Source organism: Tamandua tetradactyla, chromosome 1 (genome assembly GCF_023851605.1).
Source record: "Tamandua tetradactyla isolate mTamTet1 chromosome 1, mTamTet1.pri, whole genome shotgun sequence".
In the NCBI taxonomy this organism is placed as follows: Eukaryota; Metazoa; Chordata; class Mammalia; order Pilosa; family Myrmecophagidae; genus Tamandua; species Tamandua tetradactyla.
Window position 1 is genome coordinate 187540962 of NC_135327.1, and position 12378 is coordinate 187553339.

At 39.3% G+C, this 12378-nt stretch overlaps 1 pseudogene; it reads right to left on the reverse strand.

The window, feature by feature from the left end:
* Positions 1 to 8857: 8857 nt before the first annotated feature.
* LOC143687602 (G/T mismatch-specific thymine DNA glycosylase pseudogene) lies at positions 8858 to 10079 on the reverse strand (annotated as a pseudogene).
* Positions 10080 to 12378: the final 2299 nt, after the last annotated feature.

Sequence of the window (12378 nt, forward strand, 5' to 3'; positions counted from 1 at the left end):
TTATTGTCAGAGTAGGAACTTCACAATATAAACTGAAATCTCAATTTTGCATTGATTGGTAAGGAGTGGGACCTGAAACATGGGATGGCAACATACGGGTTGATAATGATATTGATGGAGAGATTGAAATTCTAGGTCATGCTGAGTCTCTTAGAGATAACCCTGTAATAGTCTGTCCTGAGGACAGTCACCCCACCTCCAGCATTCCCTGAGGAGTTGGTCACCCTACCTCCACCTGAAGGGATTAGCCCTAGAGGATTAATCATGTTTCACCAGATGAAACTGCAAATGAATGCCCTGAAGCAAATGGCTTGGAAGATACTTCTAATTCCTTTCATGACCTACCCCAACACCTCTTATTTATTCCAGACCTATAACTAGACTAAAATCCCAATAGGCTGCAAAAGGTAAAGTTCAAGGTATCATCCATGAGGAGGTACTCTATACTCCAAAAGAACTGCATGAGTTTTCCCATTCATATAGACAGAAATCAGGGGAATATGTGTGGCAATGGATTTTAAGAGTGCAGGATAATGGTTGGTGGAACGTAAAGCTGGATCAGGCTGAATTTATTGATATGGACCCACTAAACAGAGATTCTCATTCAGTGTTATAGCTTGAAGGGTTAGAAAAGGCATTAGAGTTTGTTTGGATGGCTGGCTGAAACATGGATAAAAAGGTGGCCATCATTACCTTAGGTTGAAATGCCAGAACTATCCTGGTATAATGTAGATGATGGGATCCAATGGCTTAGAGAGACTGGACTATTAGAGTGAATTTATCATGGAAAACCTGCTCATATACCCCAGAAATGTCTGGAGGATGCACCTTTTACCAGAACTGTGAGAAAAAAAATTGTGAGGCTAGCTCTATCATTCCTGAAGAGCTCTGTTAGTTGCTTTACTCTGTAAGTCAGATCAGATACTACTCTCAGAACTGCTGTCACTGAGCTGGAATCCTTAAACATAATGTGGATGATTAGATCCCGAGTTGGCAGAAGCCAAGTGGCAGCACATAATCATCAAAGAAAAGGTGAATGTGGCTATCATAATAGACAGCAGACTCAATGCAGGAGTCAAAATAATCTGACTCACAGAGACTCATGGCATTGGCTAGTAGATCATGGGGTACACACAGCCACAAATTTATATTGCTAATCTTCCTCCAAGCCTTCCCCAAGGAGACTGACAGCCTTTTACCAGGGTAACTGTGCATTGGGGAAAAGGAAATGATCAAATATTTTGGTGATTATTAGGCATTGTTTTAGAAGTGGTATTAATTCCAGGGGACCCAAAATGTCACTCTAGTCCACCAGTCACAGTGGAGGCTTATGGATGTCAGGTGATCAATGAAGTTTTAGCTCAGCTCCATTTCAGTGGGTCCATTGGGTCCAGATCCATTCTGTAGTTATTTCCCCAGTTCCAGAATTCGTAATTGAAATAGACACATTGAGGAACTGGCAGAATCCCCACATTGGCTCTCTAACTTGTGAAGTGAGGGCTACTATGGTAGGAAAGGCCAAGTGGAAGTCACTAGAACTACCCCTGACTAGCAAAATAGTAAAGCAGAAATGATACTGGATTCCTGGAGGGATTGCAGAGATTATTGCCACTCTTAAGGACTTGAAGGATGCAGGGATAGTAATTCCTACCACATCCCCATTCAACTCTCCTGTTTGGCCTGTGCAGAGAACAGATGGGTCTTGGAGGATGACAGTGGATTATAGTAAGCTCAACCAGGTGATAACTCCAGTTGCAGCTGCTTTTCTGGATATGGTATCATTGCCTGAACAAATCAATACATCCCCTGGTACCTGATATGCAGCTCCTGATCTGGCAAATGCTTTTTTCTCAATAGCTGTTGGTAAGGACCACCAGAAACAGTTTGTTTTCAGCTGGCAAGGTTAGCAATATACTTTCCCTGTCTTAACCCAGAGATATATCAACTCTCCAGCACTATGCCATAATCTTGTCCACAGGGACATTGATCATTTTTCCCTTCCACAAGGCATAACATTGGTCCATCATATTGATGATATTATGTTGATTAGATCTAATGAGTAAGAAATAGCAACTACTCTGGACTTATTGGTAAGGCATTTGCATGTCAGAGGTTGGGAAATAAATCCAACAAAAATACAGGGGCCTTCCACTTGGGCAAAATTTCTAGGTGTCCAGTGGTTTGGAGCATATGGAGGTATCCCTTGTAAGGTGAAGGATAAGTTGCTGCATCTGGCCCTGTCTATGACCAAAAAAGAGGCATAACACCTAGTTGGTCTCTTTGGATTTCGGCAACAACATATTTCTAATTTGGGTGTGCTACTCCAGCCCATTTATTGAGTGACAAGAAAAGCAGCTAAGAGGAGGCTCTGTGACAGGTCCAGGCTGTTGTAAAAGTTGCTCTGCCACTTTAACTGTATTATCCAGCAGATCCAATGGTGCTGGAAGTGTCAGTAGCAAATAGAGATGCTGTCTGGAGCCTTTGGCAGGCCCCTATAGGAGACTCACAACACAGACCACTAGGAGTTTTGAGCAAAGCCTTACCATCTGTTGCAGATAACTACTTTCCTTTTGAGAAACAGCTTTTGGCCTGCTACTGGGCCAAAGTAGAGACTGAATGCTTAACCATGGCCCACCAAGTTACCAAAGACTCTGAGTTGCCTATCATGAGCTGGGTGTTGTCTGACCCAACAAGCCATAAAGTTGGGCATGCACAGCAGTTGTTTCCATGGAGATGTGACCTCACCCATTAAAGGTGGGTTAATCCACTTATTGGAGTTCCTTAAGAGAGAGACATTTTGGACAAAATATCCAAGTATCTAAAGCAGAGATATTTGGAGAGCTGACACAGAGCAAAGAGGTGAAACCAAGACACAGATGTTTGGAGATGCTAAGCTAAGAGAAGTCCAGAGTTTTCCCTGGAGAAGCTAAGTGTGGTCCCTCAAATGCTTAGAAAGAAAGCTACTGGAATCAAAAGTTGAAAGCAATGAACTGGGAGCAAGAACCAGTGGATACCAGTCACATGCCTTCTCAACTGACAGAGGTGTTCCAGATACTGTCAGACTTTCTTCAAAGTCAAGGTATGTTTTCTGGATGCCTTAATTTGGACATTGTCATAGCCTTAGAAATATAAGTTTGTAACCTAATAAGTCTCCTTTGTAAAAGCCAATCAATTTCTGGTATACTGCATTCTGATAGTTTAGTAAACTGAAACAGATTTTAGTCCCAGAGAAGTAGGGTGCTGTAATTTGCAAATATGCAAAGTGCTGGAATGGATTTATAAATGGATAAGGGGGAAGTTCTTGAAGAATTGTGAGATGCTTGATATGAGAGGCCTCGATTGCTTTGAAGAGACTGTTGGTAAAAATGTGGACTCTGAAGAAGCTTCCAATGAGGTGTTAAACAGAAATGATGCGTGTGTTGTGAACTGGAAGGAAGACAACTCTTATTTTAAAGTGGCAGAGAATTTGGCAAAATTGAGTATGGGTGTTGGACAGAAGGGAGAACTTGAAAGCAATGAACTGAAGAAATTTCCAAGCTAAGTGTGGAAAATGCAGCCTGGCTTCTCCTTGTAACTTATAATAAAATGTGAGGGGAAAGGGATAAGCTGAGAACTGAACTCTTGGGTACAAAGAAGCCAGAAACTGATATTTTGCAAAATTATGAGCTGATTGTAAATGAGTCCCCAGGGAATAGTGCAACATGTGAGGATTTAATTAAACATAGAACCAATCATCCACTTCAGGACAAGCCATGTTTGGAAATGGAGTTATCTAGAAAGGATTTAAGTCCTATTGTCTGATGGCTGGAAACGCTGTATGCTGTATGGAAAATCAGTAAGTTTATTTTGGGATCTGTATAGATGGAACTACTGTCAATCTGGACTAAGAAGGACAGAAAGGGGTAGGTGGAAGGAAAAAAAACTTCAAAGGTAGCACCGTGTAAACTGAGGTCTGGAGCAAAGAAATTTTGGGCTAGGAAGGTAGACTTACTCAGGCTCACAGTGAGGGTGAGTTTGCCCTGGAGTTTGCAGAGAGTGGCCTTCTGCCCCATTATTCAGGAATAATGTTACCACCCCAGGACTCTCAGATGCCTGGGGAATTGAAGGGAGCTTGGCCACCCCATTGTTCATGAAGAATTCTTCTGCCTTTGGCCTCAGATGGGGTGTAGTGTAATCCCCAGATATTGGGGAGAGGCTGGCAATGACCCTCATTATTCTAAGGGGGTTAAAAGTGTGCCCTGGAGATGGCAGAGAGTTCAGGTGCCTTCCCAATGTTTGAAGAGGGTGGGGCCAAGAACAAGGTAGTCTCTCCAATGCTTGGATATGTTAAAAACCCTCACCATAGTGTTTGGAGAGTGTAGAGCCACTGCATAAGCCCTAGGAGAGGATGGGACTGCTGCTGTCTCAAGCTCTGAGGATAAAATGTCCTTCCGTAGATGACTCTCAGACTTTGACATTTAATGGAGTTTGCCCTGCAGGTTTTTGGAACTGCTTGGGAACTTTGACTCTTGTTTTCCTTCCAGTTTTTCCCTATGGAAATGGGAACATTTTTCTATGACTGTCTCTCCTTTGTGCTTTAGAAGGAGATAACTTTTTCTAAGTTTCACAAATCCACAGCTAGAAGAGAATTTGTCTTAGTACCAACTATGCATGCAACTGATTGTGATGAGAATTTGTACTTTTTAAAAAAATTTGTATTGCATTTATATTGTTACTAAAATGGTTTAAGACTTTTGTGATATTGTGATAGAATGAACATTTAAGAAACATGTTTTTTGCATTCCAGAGGGTGTTGGTTTGAAACTGTTATGTACTCCAGAAAAACTATGTTCCTCTAAAACATCCTTGTGAATCTACTGTGTGTGGGAGCTTTTGATTAGGTTAGTCCCATGGAAATATGACCCTCTGAATTCAAGGTGGGTCTTAATCATTTTTACTGGAGGAATTGAGAGAGCCCAGAGGCATTCAGAGAGAGAAAGAAAACATTCCAGAGAAGCTCAGATAAAAAGAAATGCCCAGAGACATTTTGGAGAGAGCTGTTACAGAGCCCAGAGACAGAGAGAGAGAGAGAGAGAGAGAGAGAGAGAGAAATGCTCCAGAAATGTTAACAATGGATCTGTAGGATACAGTGTGCTCAGAGAGGTGTCCCTGGAGTAGCAAGCAAGGATCCATAGAAGCTCAAAGAGAAAGAAACTGGAATAAGAAGCTGAAAGCAATGCAACCTGGGAGCAAAGACCAGCAGATGCCAATCATATGCATTCCCATGTGACAGAGGAACCTCGGATGCCATCAGCCTTTCTTCAGAGTCAAGGTATCCTTCCCTGGATTCCTTAATTTGAACATTACATGGCTTTAGAATTGTAAACTTGTAACCTAACAAATCTCTTTTGTAAAAGCCAATCCATTTATAGTAGTTTGCATGCCAGCAGCTTTAGCAAATTGAAAATAGAAGGGAATGTTTTCCCCTAGCATTCTTGATACAGTGAGTAAGGATGCATAGTTGTGTTTTGAAGGATTTGCAAAATTATTTCATATAAAGAAAATTAGAAGGGAAGGATATTTTAGGTTGTTGAATCAGCATCAGTGATGAGAAATCATGCATGCATATTAGTGTTCCAATTTGCCAAAGTCAAGGCTATGGAAACAAGCAAATAATCAGACTATGTGCCTTTCATCTTTTACTCATTGACATTATTGCAAGTTTGTATTGTCGAGGACTCTCATATAGGATTTGGATAAATTTTTAAAACATTTTTATTATAAAATCTTCACACACACAATCCATACATGGTGTACAAACAATGGCTCACAAAATCATCACTTAGTTGTATATTCATCACCATGATCATTTTTAGAACATCTGCATCACTGTAGAAAAATAAAAAGAAAAAAGAAAACATCTCATACATCCTGTATCTGTTACCCCTGCCTTTCACTGACCACTAGTATTTCCATTGTCCTAATTTTTTAACCCTTCTTGCGCCTATTATTTATTTACTTTTTATCCATATTTTTATTCATCTGTTCATACCCTGGATAAATGGAGCATCAGACACAAGGTTTTCACAATCACACAGTTACATTGTAAAATCTGTATGTTCATACAGCCGTCTTCAAGAATCAAGGCTACTGGAACACGGCTCAACAGTTTCAGGTTCTTTCCTCCAGCCACTCCACTACACCATAATCTAAAAAGGAATATCTATATAATGAATAAAAATAACCTGCAGGATAACCCCTCAACTCTGTTTGAAATCTCTCAGCCACTGAAACTATTTTGTCTCATTTTTCTCTTCCCACTTTTGGCCAAGAAAGCTTTCTCAATCCCTTGATGTTGGGCCAGAGCTCATCCCAGGATTTTTGTCCCATGTTGACAGGGAGATTTACACCCCTGAGAGTCATCTTCCATATTTAAGGGGGAGGGCAGTGAGTTCACCTACTGAATTGACTTTAGAGAGAGAGAGGCCACAACTGAGCAACAAAAGAGGTTCTCTCAGGTGACTCTTAGACATAATATCATATAAATAGAACAATACAGTATTCAGCCTTTTGAGGCTGACATTTTTCACTTGAGCTAATGAATTTCAAATGAATGAATGTTGTTGCATGTTACAATACATTACTCCTTTTTATTGCTGCATGATATTCCATTGTTCAGATGTAGTACAAGAGTACTACTAAAATAGTCCATTGACTATTTTAAAGTACATGTGGATTGTCTCTAGTTTTGGACATGTATGAATAAAACTTCTAAAGCATTCCAGTACAGATTTTAGTTGAACTAAAATTGGGTGAAATGAAATCCCACCTAGGAGTTTGCTTGCTAGGTTGTATGGAAAGAGCAGGTTTGTTTGTAAGAAAGTGCCAAAATGTTTTTATTTTTATTGTTTTTTTTACCATTCTTAATATTTTTATTGTAGAAATCTTCAGATTTTCAAATTAATTTAAAAACCTTTCCAATATTATTTAATTAAAGTGTTAGGCTTAAAGTGTCAAAGTGTCATATAAAGAATAAATCAGCATTCACTAGTCATTGGTCATATTTAAAAAAAACACGATTATTGTATGCTCAGAAAATCTTTAACTTCATTCTCAAGTGAGAGCTCATCATAATTTAAAGGATATATTTCCTACCAAATAAAAAGCCTATTGTAAAGCTACAATAGTTATATGCCAATGAAATGCCTAGTTACATATTTTCCACAGTGCTATGAAAAAATAATTCAACTGCTCCTAATCCCCGATGCAAAGCATTTCAAAGAACCCACACAAAATGTCTATGTAAACAGCAGTATAGCACATCATTTAAATAACACAAGTGACTTTTACACAGCTTGATCTAGACTAAGGTAAAAAGAATTTCATCATAGCCACAACTAAAAACTATCTTAAGCATCACAACAAGAATCTATTTCACTTATCATAGAGATAACAGGCCATATAACTTTCTAGGGAAAAAAAAACAACAAACAACCACCTCATAAATATTTCATATTGGAAAAAAAAAACCCACATGCTCCCTAGGCATGTATGAAATCAGAATATTCAGGTTCATTAGAACATTTCAGAAAACCCGGCTTTATAAGCACCAGGCTGAGTAGTTCTGGACAATTTGTAGCACCATGGAAAATGCACTGAAAAAATCACAGAATTATATACTTCAAACCAACCTTCCTATGAGATTCACTCAGTCCTCAGTAACAAACTCCAATAACACAAAGAAAGGATTTTTTTAAATTATCTGCTTGTAAGATTTACTTTGCAGGAAGAATTCTGTACTATTTATTTTAAGTACATTTCACATATATAAAGCCCCAATTTAAATAAGATTATCAAATAACTCTGGTATCTTGTTGCTCAGCTTGGAAGTTCATTTGTTGCTCAGCTTGGAAGCTGCTTCATAACCAGGATCATAGTTTTCTTCCTTAACAGCCATCTTCTTTTCATCCTCTTGGGTGAGCTACAAGTCAAATGTATACTGTACCTCCTGGAAGCCTGCATTTCATTCAGTGCCTTTCAGTTGATTCCTTAAGTCCTTATATCCCAAGTCATATACATAATGCCAAGGTGGATAAAATCAGAATGGTGATAGATACTGACATAGAAATCCAATTTCTTCCCTATCAAATTTATGTCCCTCAAGTGAAAGAAAGATGAAGTCACTAAAATTTAAAAGGGCTACTGCATTCCCTGGAGCTACCTCACCAACAAAGTGGTCTAGTTAATTCTAGAGGACGAACACACAGGTATGAGACCAAGCAAGGGTTCAGCTCTCCTGTGGCGAGGTCATACTCTGGTTTCTGCTATTAAGCAAGAAATATCACAAATGTGCACCACTGGTAAAGCAGAGGTCTGAATGTGAATATGACTCATCAAATGTCTCTTAAAACTAGCAAATGAGGCTCCATTGAGGGTTAACATCATATATGAACACATTTGTCTCTTTACCAGTGGAAATTATTATTATTCTCATGGCTTCCTTAGACATAAAAGGGATAACCGTGCATCTAGATTTATGTAGTTAAGAATTAACTATAAATATTCAGACTGTTGCATTTAAAAATTAAAGATTAAAAGTTGCTTTCAAATGAAAATAAATTTTTTCCATAAATGAAATATAGTTTATAAAAAAATGGAATGATGGTTACTTCAAATACAAAATCTCATATACAGAAAACATCCTAATTTCTTATTCCAAACTCCTAAGTTCACACAGACGATTCTGTCACATGAATGTTCTGTACTATGATTATACCACTAGAGTAAACAGTAATAAAACTCTTCAGTTAGTGAACCAAGGTCCACTTGATGACTGCACTAAAACCGCAGAACTTAAGCCGAGCTGAGAAGCACCTTCTTAGGCATGGTTTCCTCCTGCTTGTGCTTGCTTCCTACAGTTATCGAAGACTGGAATCTGGCCTGTAAATGACTGGGTCATCCACTGCCCATCTGGAATGTCACCGAAAGTTGGTTCTCCATTTAACTGTGAACTATCAGTTAGCCCATCTGAAGAGGAGCTGCAAGGTTCCCTGCTGAATGGATTTTCACTGTAAGCACCACCATAGGCTGCTTCATAACCAGGATCATAGTTTTCTTCCTTAACAGCCATCGTCTTTGCATCCTCTTGGTGAGCTGCAAGTCAAATGTGTACTGTACCTCCTGGAAGCCTGCATTTCATTCAATGCCTTTCAGCTAATCCCTTAAGTCCTTCAGCTTGATGTAGTAATGGACTTTGTCCTGCGCTTGTGAAAACTGAGCACATCGGTCATTGGATGATGGCATGACATAGCAGAGAGTTTCTCTATCTGGGATTTTGCAGGATTGAAGCCCAAATTCCAAGTTCTTAACCTTTATTCCAAAAACATCTTTACTAAAAGTTTCATAAATACATTTTCCATTTAACACTACTATTCGTGGTTGATATTTCTGTAATTTCTGCAAAGAATATGTCCTCCTTCATGAAATTCTTTGCTAGAAAGAGCCTTTGCTGCCCAACGTTATCTTTTCCACCATGTTGGTGAATCCAATATCATACTTACCTGGTAAAATATGCTCATCTATATGATTCAACCGGACTTTGCTCAGCCCTGCGGTAAACAGACACTTCCAGAAATGGTTTCCAGGTCCAGGGTAATGATGTCCTTTGTTAGCAGTCATCAATCCTGGGTTTATGCTAAAAATCACAATGTCCAGATTGAAGGTTAAAATATCAGGAAGAATCTTGGTCAAAAGTTTAGCTTCTGAAACACCACTGAAACGGTCTACTTTTCTTTTAACTTTAAATGCATTTGTAATTTTTTCTTGTTTTTGTGGACTTGCCAGTTTTTTTGGCTCAGCAGGTTTTTTGTGTTCCACTGTTTATTTTTTTTTAGCTCTGTTGTTCTGGGTTTTCTCCTCCTCTTTTTTTGAGCTTCGTGTACAGGTTCCTGAGTAGGGGCTGGGACTGGAACTTCTTTTGGCATTTGGTGTTCATTAATAATTTCCACGTTAGGAGCTTCAGCCATCATTTGTTGACATGGAAACGTATGAAAAGCTTGAGCTTGCTGGGAAGAATAGCTGCCCGCTTTGTCCGCCTCCATTCCTGCTGCCACTTGCTCGAGCGGCTTTCTACCAAGCTAGAGTGCCTGGTCTCTCCCTAATCCGTGTTCTGCGGCTGACGTCGATAACCAGAGCCCTGGGCCAGACTGCTGCAAGAATTGACCCAGTTGCTGGGGCTTCAGCCCCTCCCCAGGCTTCTGGTTCCCCTCCCCCAGCGAAAACCACTAGCCTCCCCCAACCCCAACTCTGTGGAACCGCCAAACCGTTTTTAAAAGTGGCTGTACAATTTGTATCACACCAGCAATGTTTGAGTTCCAATTTTTCAACGTCATAGCCAATACTCACTATTGTCTGGCGTTATTGCTATGTTTTATGTTAGTCATTCTGGTAGGTGGTTAGTGGCATCTATTGTGGTATTTATTTGCATTTTTTAAAATGGGGTTGTCTTGATTTTTGAGTTGTAGTTTCTTTTTTATTTTGCAAAATAACATATATATGAAAAAGCAATAAACTTCAAAGCACACCACAATAATTAGTTGTGGAACAAATTTTAGAGTTTGGTACGGGTTACAATTCCACAATTTTAGGTTTTTACTTCTAGCTGCTGCAAGACACTGGAGACAAACAAATATCAACATAATGATGCAGCAATCATACTCATTTGTTAAATCCTATCTTCTTTGTTATAACTCCACCTTCTCCTCTGATCTTTCTCCCAATTTTAGGGGTATTTGGGTTGTGCCCATTCAATTTTTTTACTGTTGGAAAGGGTTGTCAATAATATGGGATATGGGGATGGAAGTATTGATATTCTGGAAAGGCTGGCTCCTCAGTGTTTCCAGACTTATTTGGCCTAGGAACCAAACTGGAGGTTGTAGGCTTCTGGAGAGTAATCTTAGGGTATGTAAACTTTGGAGACTCTCATACAGAGCCCTCAGTGTTCTTTAAGGTTGATGGGAATAGTTTTGGTTAAGGTTTGGCAAACCATGGTAAGTAGCAATATCTACCTGAAGCTTGTATAAAAGTAGACTCTCAAATCTATTTAAACCCTTTCAGTCACTGACAACCTCATTTGTTACAATTCTTTCCCCCCTTTTGGTCAGGAAGGCATTGTTAATCCCACTGTGCCAGGGCCAGGCTCATCCCTGGAAGTCATATCCCATCTTACCAAGTAGACTTGTATTCCTGGGTGTCATGTCCCATATAGGGACTTGCCCTTGGGCTTGCAGAGTTGGGCCTTAGAGAGGGAGAGGCCATATCTGAGTAACAAAAGAGGTCCTGTGGAAGTAACTCTAAGACATAACTACAGGTAGGCTAAGCTTCTCCACCAAGTAAATAAGCTTCGTAAGAGAAAGTCTCAAGATCAAGGGTTTGCCTATTGACTTGAGAGTCCCTAATGTTTCAGACAGTATAAGGCGTATCCCTGGTGGTAAAGTTTAATAGTTCCATATTTTTTCTCCTGTCCATCAGGGAACTTTGCCAATGCTTTTTGATTATCTGCTCAACATACTCTGGTATGTATCTGGGCATTACATTAAGTTATACAGAATTACAAGCATTCATTACCATTCTGGGCTCCCTATGTTTAGCTGTTTAAATGATCTATCTCTACAAGTTGGGCTAGATTATGTGCTGCAGAAAATTTAGATTCTGGACAAAATAAGGCTCTCCTTCTTTTGGTCTCATAGAATAGATGTTCTAAAATACAGACAATGTCTTCCTTACACCTGTATTCTGATTTACCTTTGTCCCGACCCAATTAGCTTCATTCTTATCTTTAACTGAAGCCTGATCTCTTTTACAAATAAAACTTGTATGTGGCAATGCTGACCTTCAGAACTGCAGAACTCCTATTCTGAGTCTCAGGTGTCACACAAGTACCCAAAGTTCCAGGGAAATACCAAGTTATACATATACATAGCATAGCCTCTTAATATCTGGAAATAACAATTACCACTCTGGACTAAATGTGACTGCCATAAGAGCTCACAGTTTAGGCTCAAATTTTCTTATAAGTATTTTCTAAATGAGACCATACAATATTTATTCTTGTTTCTGGGTTATTTGGAATCACATATGTCCCACAGGTACATTCATAATGTTGCATGCCTCACAACTTCATTCCTTTCTGTAGAAGCACAATATTCAATCATATGTATACACCACAGTTTGCCCTTCTAGTTCTCAGTCAGTGTATCCTTCAGCTACCTCCATCCGTTGGGCATCATGCATAAAGTCCAAAGTCAACAGTCCTTCAACACTTTCAATTTTAGACAATTTGCTTTGCTCCCAAGAGAAAAGTAACCATCAAACACACCATTATAAAAAAGAAAATCCAAC